Source organism: Candoia aspera, chromosome 1 (genome assembly GCF_035149785.1).
Source record: "Candoia aspera isolate rCanAsp1 chromosome 1, rCanAsp1.hap2, whole genome shotgun sequence".
Classification (NCBI taxonomy): domain Eukaryota; kingdom Metazoa; phylum Chordata; class Lepidosauria; order Squamata; family Boidae; genus Candoia; species Candoia aspera.
This window is the reverse complement of record NC_086153.1, coordinates 26,477,451-26,489,496: the sequence shown is the minus strand read 5'-3', so window position 1 is coordinate 26,489,496 and position 12,046 is coordinate 26,477,451. Positions and strand designations below refer to the sequence as shown.

At 39.6% G+C, this 12,046-nt stretch overlaps 1 long non-coding RNA gene across 1 annotated transcript; it reads left to right on the top strand.

Annotated features, from left to right (window-relative positions):
- The first annotated feature begins 5,055 nt into the window (after positions 1-5,055).
- LOC134507490 (uncharacterized) lies at positions 5,056-9,720 on the top strand. Its single transcript, XR_010068917.1, has 3 exons — positions 5,056-5,174; positions 7,787-7,957; positions 9,561-9,720. It is a non-coding gene; the product is annotated as an uncharacterized LOC134507490 (long non-coding RNA).
- The last annotated feature ends 2,326 nt before the right edge of the window (positions 9,721-12,046 follow it).

Here is a 12,046-nt window from a genome sequence, read left to right as displayed (position 1 = left end):
CTTCTATATATCAGCAGGAAACTGCTATTATTGAGTGCTATTTTCTGTGTACTATTACTTACGTAGCCAAAACAGAACCACTCACATATAAAAGGAAGGTATCTGGAAGCCTGTAGGAACTAGGTTTGCAGAAGTACGTTTAGGGAAAAGGTTCTAAAATTTAGGAGTGGAAGTGCAAAAATAATCTGAGGACTGAAAATGTGACACCCCCTCACAAAAAAGCCCCCACAGCAAACTAGGAGTGGAGGTGGTATGCTATGTCCTTCAAAAGGCTATGGCAGGCTGGCATCATGAACAGGAACTCTGTACACTGCCAAGAGTTTATTGCTGGTCCGAGATGTGTTCTTACATTTCAGGGAAATGTGTTGTTCATTCATGATCTTCTTCCTATGGAGGAGATTCGGATAAGCTTCTGTTGAACTCTAGATTTGAAAAACATGGCTTTAGCCCTAGGAGTAGTCCAAGGTAATTTGGTACCTCACAGCAGAAGATTTAAAGTCTCTCTTTACCTCACTCATACAGGTCATGATCTACTAGGAAGCATGTGGAAGAGCCTTTCCTGGTGGTTAAGGCCCTCTGGTTTTAAATCATATTCCTCTTTTAATGGCACCAGAGTTTCATTCTGCTTCATGATGAGGCTGGAATATAAGATACTTTTGCTTGGATGTGGAATTCATACTGTTCTTTTGCCTATGCCTAAATAAAATACCTTGATAGAAAATCCTGCATCTTTAGTCTGTTAATTTATGTGAAAGTCATTTTCCTGCAAAAGAGGGGGGGAAATCAGTTAAATGAGTTGCCCAAGATCAACAAAGTTCAAACACATGGATTCTTTCAAAGAGAAACTTAAATGCAGTTTTGACCTTGGGCTGGGAATGGTTGTCCAAAAGATTCAACCTCCTGGGGCTAACGATAAAAGAATCCTCCTGCTTCTTCCTCCTCCCAAATAAAATGGAACTGTCCTGGTGGAAGAGCTACTTCCAAGCCCAGGGTATTACATCATCACTGTAGCTGATAACAGGGAAGCACAATGGAGTGTTAGACTAATAGAAAAACATTGCCTGGATAAGAGAGGCTCCTGACAGCCTGGGATGAGGTAAAAAACCATTGTCTCCCATGCTGTCAGCTGAGTCACTGAGCGATAGGGAATTCCAGAAGCAGCAGGCAATGGAAGGGTCAAAACCGATGTGGGAAGAGAACCGCTGCTGGCTATATTTGAGATGGAGACACTGATGGATTGTTTAATTCCCAAGGAGAGGATCCAACTGAAAGACATTTCCAGGTCAGTATTCTGGATCAATAAGTCACAAACTGTATGCTCAAACTCTTCACTCAGCCAGGGCAGAGATCTTCATTGGGCCACTGGATGATGTAGCATTCTGGCAAATTCAGCTGGATGAGCAGAATTTTCTGTCCTTGGAATAGGCTGTCTGCCAGCTGTCCATATCAGAACCTGACCTGGGGTTTCCTCTCTACAGTCAGAAGTCATTCCTGATTAATGACTACTGAGGCTGAGTCGTTGCCTGCAGAAGAGACAACAAAAACTAGAGCTGATAATTCCATTTCAGACTGCAGTAGGAAGTCCAAGTGTCTTTCTTTTTCAACAGTCCTGTATTTGAAGCCTCCATTGAAAGCATCCTTTATCTCAGGGATATGCAACTTCTGGACAAAGGCTGCAACTGACTTTTTAATGCGGTATCATGGAACAAAATCCAAAAGCCTAGTAAATGGTGCAGGGAAAAACAAAATTTCATTTCATTTCATTGGCATGTAAAGTTATTGAATTAATTTTAGATACCACAATATCTCTTCAGTAATTTTCCTCTTCTTTTATCTTAAAGTTACTATCTAATACAAATTTTTGAGGCCCACAAATTTTTGAGGCCCAGGGATTTTGGAGCAATATTCAGCACTGGGGCTTCAGGATTTGCAGGTTATCCATCTGTAGGATGGGTGGAAGGCATTCCCTTATTTCAAAGCTATTTAGCTTAGCCTTTTATTTAAGACATGTTATCAACAGCTCATACCTAAATAGCAGATTTTGACTTTTTTTTCCTGGGCAATCACACTTCCAAAGAAAGCATCAGACTGCAGCCAGCCACCCTTTTCATTTTCTTAAGAGTGCCTGTTGGGTCTGCCTAGGTCCAGAGGCATTTCTGTAAATAAAGAGGTTGGAAGAGAATGGTGCTTTGCTTTGCAAGATTCCAGCTTCCAATTTATCTATTTGATTCAATTTGATTCAATTTGATTCTGAAGGTAATTGCAGACACAGTGCAGACACACAAGTACTAGCTACTGTGCCCATTGATGGTGTCATATACCCACCAAATGATTATTAGATTTGGGGTTCTTGATGCTCTCTGAGTTTGGTTGTTTGCTTGCAGATGTTTCATTACCCAACTAGGTAACATCATCAGTGCAAGTGGGTATGGGAGTAAACAGGCAGCAAACCCCACACTCACTTATACTAATGATGTATAAGTGTACAGTAGTTGAGTAATGAAACATCTGCAAGCAAACAACCAAGCTCAGAGAGCACCAAGAACTCCACAGTTCAATCCTGAGCTACAGATATTCTCTTCTACTGGATTAATAGATTTATTTTATATTTTAATGCCATTATAGTCTTCTTCATTATATTATTGAAAGATTTGGGAAATCTTGTTAGTGCTGTAAAGTGTTGAGTTATTCAACAAATACACCAAGATTCCAGTGTCACTGGGTCCTGCTAGTCACACACTGTGCCTTGACACTCAAATTCAGTGGGATAATTGCATAGGGTTCCTAGTTTCACAGAGTGCACACAACTATCTCTATGGATATAGGGTGTACGACAACATCTGAGGACAGGTATCAAGAGTTGTTGGAATTTTGGGCCTCTGTCCCGTGTGTGAGATACTGAATTGCAGATCACATCTTCTCACCAAACTAGACATTGGATCCTTTTGGAAACCAATATTACAAGTCTTCCTATTCTAATAAAGTCTTTGTCAAACAAGTAGCAAAAATGAAATTGGGTAGCAACTTGTTGCATAAATCAGACCATCATGTTAAGCCATACTGTTAGGCACACCAGGTTATACGAACACAGCATTTGGTGTTTTGCTAACCAAAGTTTAGTGTTTAGCATGTTTTCGGAAGCCAGAGCCTGCTCCTGCCTAGTGCCTTACTCTAGGCTCATGTCTGAGTACTTTCCATATCCTACCTTGGTAAACAGTAGCAATCACCTTCCTTCATACTTCTATCTGTGTTATGAGTGATGTTATAGACCTGGAGTTTCCAACTCCGTTTTGTTAAATAAGTTGAACTTGAGGAAAATATTTGGATGAGGAAATGGAGGGCAGGGGCAAGGTAAAGATGCCTTCAAATCAATCTTGATAGTGAACATGAGCTTTTTACATGTTGGTGCACTTTTCTTGACAATACAAAAATAGTTTGGCATTGCCTTCAGTCCTGGGATTTTTTGGAGGTTCCCATCCAAATATGAACCAGGTCTGACCCTGCTTGGCTTCAATGCCCAGTCAGGTACTCAGACAATAAGCCCCTAACCTGGCTTTTAGTCTACCTTCATCCTCTTCTGAGGGCTTCACTTCTTTTTTCTACAGAGCTTTAATTCAAGCCCAGAAGCAACACAGAAAACTGGTGGGGGTGGAAGAGGTATGGGTTTTACCTAGGAGATGAAATAAGCAGCTGGGAGGCTCTTGGAAAAGGACACACACACACAATAAATGGAGTGCCTGGAATGGAACTACTTGATTTCTCTCTCTCTCTTACTATTAATTTATCCCAAAGCAGCTGTCTGTCAGTGGGATGGATTTGTTTTTGTCTCCGGTCATCATTTCCATTGTTGTTTGTTCTTTCTTGGGCTCTTTCCGAGCTGGACCAGGAAGGAGTCTTCCTTCTCCCTCTTCTTCAACAGATCCTCATCTTCTTCCTCATCAACGAGACAAAAGCCAAACAGAATTTAACAGATTGGACATTTCCCTTTCCCCTTTTGCTCTCATTTCCCTTTGTCTGCGTGTGTGTTTTTGTCTCTGAAGTCCAGCTTCTCTTTCACAGAACCTCCTTTTGAAATAGTCAGCTGCAAAGCTATCTCAAGAAATGTGAGTGTTTGACCCAGGGAATGATCACACTTCAGCTGGAAACAACACAGTAGATCATCCCAGTTATTGTGCTCACTGTAAGAGAAAGATAATTAGAGTGTGGAGAGGAATGGGGCCAGATCCAATCCATTCCACCCCCCACATAAGGTGACTTGTGCTAAATGCTTAAAAAGCAGTTTGCCCCAATCTGGCATTCACCAACTGTGTTGAACTGCATTCCATCACCCCTAACCAGGATGGTCAGCTAGAAGAATCCAAGTTGGGAAATGGTGTGGGCAAGAAAAGCCTAAGTCTCGGAGTGGGTAGGAGAAGGAATGGACTCTTTGCTGCTCAAGCTCTTCTCCCTCAAATTCCTTTGCCCCAATTTATTTTCTCTTTGTGAGAATTTACTTCTGGTCATCACACACCACTAGGAATAAAATTAGGGAAGAAAAGGAGTAAATTGGGGAAGCAGGGAAGTACACCCTCCTACCACATCCCTTTTGATTGTGGACTTTTCCCCAATCCCTATTTAATAAGACAACCCTGACATTCTTATGTCTTAGTGACTTTTAGTCAAACTGCTGGAAATGATCTGCAGTGTTTTCAGCCAGCCTGGGAGTAAATTGCTTGAAATAAAAAAACATTAGACTTTGCAGAGAAAATATATTGGAAAAGCAGGAATAGCATGCCTTGAATAATCATTGACTCAGCTGGAATTCCTAGAATTGATCCCCAATTCTCTATCTGTTCCCCATGCCTCAAGCACAGAGACAACGTTGGACCAGGAAAAAAGGTCGACACTAGTATAGGTGCACATTTGGATTCAAGTGAGACAATGGCAAAAATCCCCTCAGTAGGAAGATGTCCAAGAAGATCAGTTGTACACAGTGATCCAGCAGATCCCCAGGAAGAGAAGGATTTTTTTTTAAATCATTGCTTGGAAAATAACATTGCTCTGAATTTCAGGCCAGAGCTCAACAACCTGATATCCAACATAAGCAGCGTGAATCATGGGAGTCATTTGTGACCATGCTGAGACTTTTCCAGGACCACAGTAATTTTCATTCTGGTGCTAACTGAAAGGGACAGGTAAGAAGTTAATAATGGAAAACTTATTAGATATTTTCCTTCATACTTCTAAATCATTTGGGAAAGGTAAGAGCCATCAGACTATCTTTTGAACCTCTTCTGATACTTGCTTGAGCCTGATGGCTTATTAAGAGGAATATTTTGATTTCACATCTTGGTCTGCACCCAGCTCACCTCAGATCTTAAAGCAGTCACTCTCCTCCAAGGACACTTCAGCTCATCGGCTTGGGGGAGGTTTTTGCAAGGGCTGGAACTCAGACTAAACTTTTCTTTTTGAACACTGGTCTTTCAAGGCCGTAAGACTCCAACCAGCTGTTTAAAATGAAGGGCCTCCGGTTTCCTTGAGCAGAAAGCCCTTTGGACATAGCCACCAAAACCACAGGGGAAAAGAAAGGGGTTACTAAAGATCAGGATTCCAGTCAGTGGGACACATGTTTATGCAAGTATTGTACTGGGGATGAAGCAAGTGCAATGCTAACCTCCTTATTAGAGAACTAGATTGAAGCCTTTGGTTTTGACATATTATTTATCTATTATTCTATACATTACAGCTTGCTTTTCCTTCAGGAGCTTAAAATACCAAGAAATCACCTCTCCATTTCCCCCATAGCCACAAATCTGTGAGGTTGATTGGATTAAGAGACAGTGACTGTCCCAAAGTCATCAAGCTGAGGGGAGGTGCATTAACCTGAGTCTTTTGTTCTTAGTCCAGCACCTTGACTTATGTTAGATACTAAACCAAGGTTCTGATAGATTGCTTTCTGTGATACCAATTTGGTTAAATATCTAACATCACCATCAGAGGTCTGGCCATTTTTTCCTTGACAAACGAAGAGATAGCACTTCAGTTATTTAAAATCCCCCTTGTCTTTGCACAATATATCACTTTTTTCAGTCTTGTAAGCTTCCAAACTCTGAGTAAACGGTTTCAGCTTCTCTGAATCCATGATATCCACTACTGGACATGGTATCTGAGATGGGCCCTGACTATTGTGTAATATAGTGGAAGTGTTATTTCCTGTGATTTAGGAATTACACTTTGATTGAAATACAGTATTTTTTGCAGTCATAACACACTGTTCCTTAATCACTTAGTAGTCATAGTATAAGCACTGAAGATGATACACAGAGGAAGACAGTCCTTATGATATATGGCTCAGGACTTTAGAATTCTTCCTATTTCCAGTGTTGAAGGAATCAGTTGCACCATGTTCGTACAAAGAAAATAGAGTAATAAAAGTCAACACTAGTATATGGCAGTTAAAAAAGCAAATGCAACTTCAGATTATATAGCTTCCAAATCACGAGAAGTAATAAAACTAGTATATTTTCCATTGGTCAGATGCCTCAAGAAATATGCCCAGTTCTGAATACAATATTTAAAAAAGATTCAGAAAAATAGAAACAAGTGCAGAGAAAGGCAAAGTGGATCACCATGGGACTGGAAACTAACAGTGTTACCAGACATGGTTTCAAATCCATGTATAAAGTGAATTGAGCCTTCTGTCTGCGGCAAAAAAAAAAGCTAGGATCTAAATCAATGGAAAATGCCAAGTTTTATGGTTTAAATGGTTGCTTATAGCTCTGTGATTGTGCACTGAATTTAGCACTCTAACAGCACTCTAGATCCATAACACACTTGCTGATCTTGCATTATTTGGACAGATTATAAATTCATTTGACCATGCAGTGGTCCACACACTTGTTTAAATGTCATTTAAATCCCTTGAAATTGACTTTTTTAAAATAGTAAACATGCTATACTAAACATCTTAACCCTAATCCCGAACCCTAAATTAATAATTTGCTGGGTGAAAGCTATATTTGAGTTAGGATGGATCTGTCTGGAACTTCCTTCCTGCCCTACAGTGGGGGCATTTAGCTTGGAGGAGGGATGGCCTGAAATTCTCTTGAATAGAAGACAACAAAACTAGTTGGGCATTCATTATGAGAGGGTGATGTTCTGTTGAACAATAGGATTTCAGTTATTTACTGTAGGTAATTCTGTGATGAAACCAATTATGTGGAAAGATAATGGGCTGTCTTTCACTAGAAGTCTTTCAAGCAAAGGCAGAACAGCCACCTCTTGGGATACTTTGATGCTGGTTAGATTAGATAGTTTATAAACACGTTTTCCAGCAAGGATGAGTGTGATTCTAAGCCATTCTAAACCATTGTGTATCAAAGATAGCAAGTACAGCAACTATTTCCAGATTGCTGAGTTATCATTTTCATGCTAGCAAACAAATATACATCCTCCTCCTACTCATGAACCAGAATAAATTATGTTGCTGTTTTTTTAAACGACTTGAAGGAGATCTCAAGCTAGTTTTGAACAACGAGGTAGAATTACTGAATAGCAGCTGAGGAGCACACACAACTGAGGGCATTGACTTTTTCATGTGCTTCTAGGAGGCATCTGTTGCCCACTGTTGAAAACAGGAGTCTGGATTGGTCTAGTAGAATTCTTACCTGCTTAATTGAAGTGTAATCCTATAAGTTAGCCTCAGAGGGCAGGATCATTAATGGGTCTCAGCCAAAGGGTATGAGAGAGGCACAGCATGTGGGGTACCTTCTTCTTACAGCCCTTCAGTTTTATCTTCTATCTGCAGGTCCCCAATTTTACCATCATTTTGACTCAATACAGCCATATGACATTTGATGCACACAAGAGCAGATTTCTATTCATCACAGACCTTGGAGAAGTTCAGAGGGGCCCAGCAATTCGGAATGAGAAACATTCCTTCCCAAGAACTCCTCTAGAGTGGAAAGGGGAGAAGGAGGTAGAGATAAGGACACTGCTAATTTGTCTTTTTTAATTGGCTCAGAATACTTGAATGAAAGCTGTTTTGTTATCCTTGGCTGAGCCTTGGCTGGCGTCCAACATCTCGAGCTGTGCCAGAGGCTTCTGAAGTGTGAGCCTCTGATAAATACTCTATTATGATTGACTCCATTTCATGTCATTTGGAGTGGAATCTAGGGGAAACTGCAAGATTTATTATTATTACCATATTTTTATTTTGGGATTAGAGTTGGGTTTGTGGTAGCCAATCTGAATGAAATGTACTGAAATCTTTTTGTTTCATTGGTAAGAAAGACCAGTATTTGTTTTTAGATATTCTAGCTTCACCAGTTGAATGTCTCTGTTCACATGCAAAATATTCCCCAAAATATCTGGAACAGATCCAAATTTGGGTTATATACATATTTTAAATGAGCCTAATATCAAGAAATGTAAGAAGTTGGATTAATGAGAGATCCAGCTAGGTATAGTATCCTGCTTCTCCTAGTGACCAACCTCATAGTTCCATGTAGGGTTTGGAAACCACTATCTCTCTTTGTATACTGTAGTTTTCCAGCAACTTTTTATTATGTAGGCATATTATTTCCAAACATTGAAGATCCATTTAATTGTCAAAGTTATATTCTCATTCTTGAATGTTGTCTTCTATTTATTTTTAAAGTAACTTTTCCTAATTTGATGTCCCAATATACTGAGCTCGGACTCCTATCTTCCTCAACCAGTATGGTTGATAAAGGTGGCAATGTGGCAATAAATTTCACAAATATACTCTGTGTTCTAAGAAGGTACAGTTCTTTCTTAGAATCACAAAATTGCTCCTGCATGGCTACTTGCTATTTAGATGTAGGGCAACCCATAACTACAGTAAAAGGTTTTGATGCACAGTCATCCTGATTCACCCTTCAGAGTGCCTACGTATATGCTGATGAGAAAATATGAGTTATAATGCTTAAAAAGAAAAACAGCCCAAGAACATAAGCAGTGCTGCAAGTTATATTGCCTGTGAAAAGTAACTGCTACTAATTTTCTGTGTTCCTATTTAGCAGCTGTAGTTTTTAGAAAACTTGACATCCCCTAACAGTAAACTAAGGCAGTAGAGAAACAATATGAATACTCTTTAAAAGACACTAGTCAGCATGTATGCATTATGTTGGTGAAAACAAGGGAAAATTTTTTCTGCCTTTTTCTTCTAATCCTGGAAACCAGCTGAGATAACAGTACTCTCTCTAGGTGTATAAAACCTGGGGTAGCTGATCATCCCCATCCACTGAGATATCAAAATCTATGCTCGAACACTACATTGCCAACATCTATGCACCATGTTCAGGCTGCATGCATGTACAACAATAGAATACTCCCCTTCTCTTGCAAGCCACCTAAACCTTTGTCTGAACATCTTTCAGAAGTACCATTAGATTATTCTATGCAAGCTGGCTTTAGTCGGGGGTGGTATGGGATGGAGCCATAATCAATTTGATTTACATTTTTGAGGTATAAGGCAGACACATGTATGGCTGTTCCTTGCTATGTTTTAACTTAAATTGAATTTCAGTTAGGGATTTGAAATCTATTGTTTCTCCTAGTTTATTTGTACCAGATTCCTGACCCTGGAAAAAGTTTCTGGCATAGATGATGAGTGGGAGAAGATGAAGAAGAAAAATAAGGTGTATGAATATGTTGCTGTTGCCAAATGAGGAATCTGCATTTCAAGAAGCCAAGCAGAGCCATAATTCCCCTTTCCTGGAAAAAGTAAGTTTTGATTCAGAACTGGAAATCAAACCAATTCTTTTTTAGAAGAAATGAACTTTAAAAAAAAAAAATTACTCTGATATGAATACTTGTATTGTGATCTGCATTATAATGTATTATGAATTGGAGTGAAAACCATTTTCTAACTTTGAGTGAGATAAAATGTTAATGGCATTAATTAGACATCTCCTATGTAAGCAGTGCTTTTAGATATGCAGTTCTAGAGCAGATCTTGGGCCCACCATATGCCCCCAAAATCCTTCAACTAGATCTTCTTCGCTCTCTCCCTCTCTCTCCACTTCTCCAATTCAAGCCAAAGTATTTGAAATGGTCCCTCTAATGTGTATCATGTTTGAAGGCTAAAAATTGAGTTATGTTTGCTAAATTCCTGATCCACATTAGTAACACATTGAACAAAACAGAGTGAAGAATTGGCTCATGGAATTAAAGAGTTCACAACCATGTTTGTGAACGCAGCTAACTTTAACTGAGTCTGACTTTGTGCACTGGTGCAAGTCCAGTAAGTTTCACTATTGGTCAAGTAGGTCTTGTGCTTATTGCAAGCCTGGCTGATTCATGCTTTCCCCAACACTGCAGAGAGTGTGGTGTGGTTTGCTGGTTCAGGGACACACACTGTTGGTGATGAGAAATGGAACTCTGCTAGTGATGAGTGTTGCTACCTCTTGCAGATCACCTGACTTAACAGTTGCTGGCTTCAACTTCAGTTGGGCTTCCAGTTTCTTCTCTTGTAGAAGCTAAGATTGTGATAGCAGCAAACATCTGTTCATATGCTAGTACTTCAGAAATAACTTATTTTGCAACAATAGATGCCTTGGCCACGTAATTCCTAAGATGCAAGCCTAGTTCTCACTCTTGCTAATCCTTATTCTTCCAATATGTTTCCTACTCTCTTTTTCCCAAATTTTGTCTGTTCATTGGAATACCATCTCTGTCTCCAGTTCTGCCTATAGAATCATCATTACCTATCCAAATTTAAGTACATGTATATTATGGCATAGCCTAGAATCCATTGTGCACTAGAGGAGCCATATTTAGCAATAGGAGGAAGTTATGAGTGATGTATGGCACCAGTCCTCCCCAACATGTGCCTGTACATTTGGTTCTCCAACATAACTGATGAGAAGTAGGTTGGGAAAAGCTGGGGTATCAGTGCCAATGGCAGGTCTGTCTTCTCTAGTCAACCCATCTTCCATTCACATTAAATTTCCAGGAAGCTAGTGAAAGAAACCACTTTCTATCTATTCTTCAAAATCCCTAAAAGGCATCTATCCTAGTGTCCCTAGTGTACATGCATTTCATGGATTAATTGAGGAACGAATTAAAAGGCAGGCAGTTAATCCATTTTGCTTTTCTTGTTTTTTTGAAGTGACTCAACAGCCATAGTCATTTTCTGCAAGAATCTGACACTGTTTACCTGCCATTTGAACTGATCTCCAGACTTTCCATCCTAAACCCAGCAGGATCTTTGATCTTGCCTTTTTGTAGAAACATGAAGCTTACAGAAAAGATTTCCTTTCCCTCTGAAAAACAAAAAAGAGAAGCAGTCTGAAATTTGCGTTTTGCTGAGGTACTTTGCTATAGTAGATAAGGATAAAGATGTGTTGAAGACCCCAAGCCAGGTATTAATGAAAGCATTTTTTTCCTTAACGTTATCTGGACCAGAGTGGTTAAAGGGTATTGGTTGCTAATGCAGCTTCTGTCATTATTCTGGAATATTGTTTATATCTCAGAGATGTGGATAAAGAGTTCTGTCACTTCTGGCACCACTATACCTCCTGGGAGATTATGGGGAACTGTGGCTGACACTGGCCAAGTTTGCTTTGATGGACATTGTAGGGAGGCATGGTTCCTGTCAAGAAAAGGGTCATGTGGGGAAGAGAGAGGAGGGAAGATCTCAGTAGGGAATTTGGGGGTATTTTTAGAAAACTTCTAGAGGGAATCTTAGCTCTGTGACAGCCTTGCAAGACTGCTTCTTAAGGCTGAATCCTTCAAACCTAGGCTCTACCATGGCAAGTCAGAACAGTACACAGGATACACACAGAATGAAATCCAGATCATTAAGTTTCTGGATTTGTTTTTCCTTCCTCATTTACAATTGGTCACTCCCTGAAATTTATTGGCAATAGTTCAGATAGGCTAAAAAAGAAGAAGAAGAAAAAGTCATATTCATACCAAGTATAATTAAGCTGCAACCAAATTATAGTGGTCATGGCAACAAACTTATTTGTCAGTAATAATTCCATCATATATATATGCATTTATGTGCATATGTATATATCTGTAAATGTACAAACTGTTT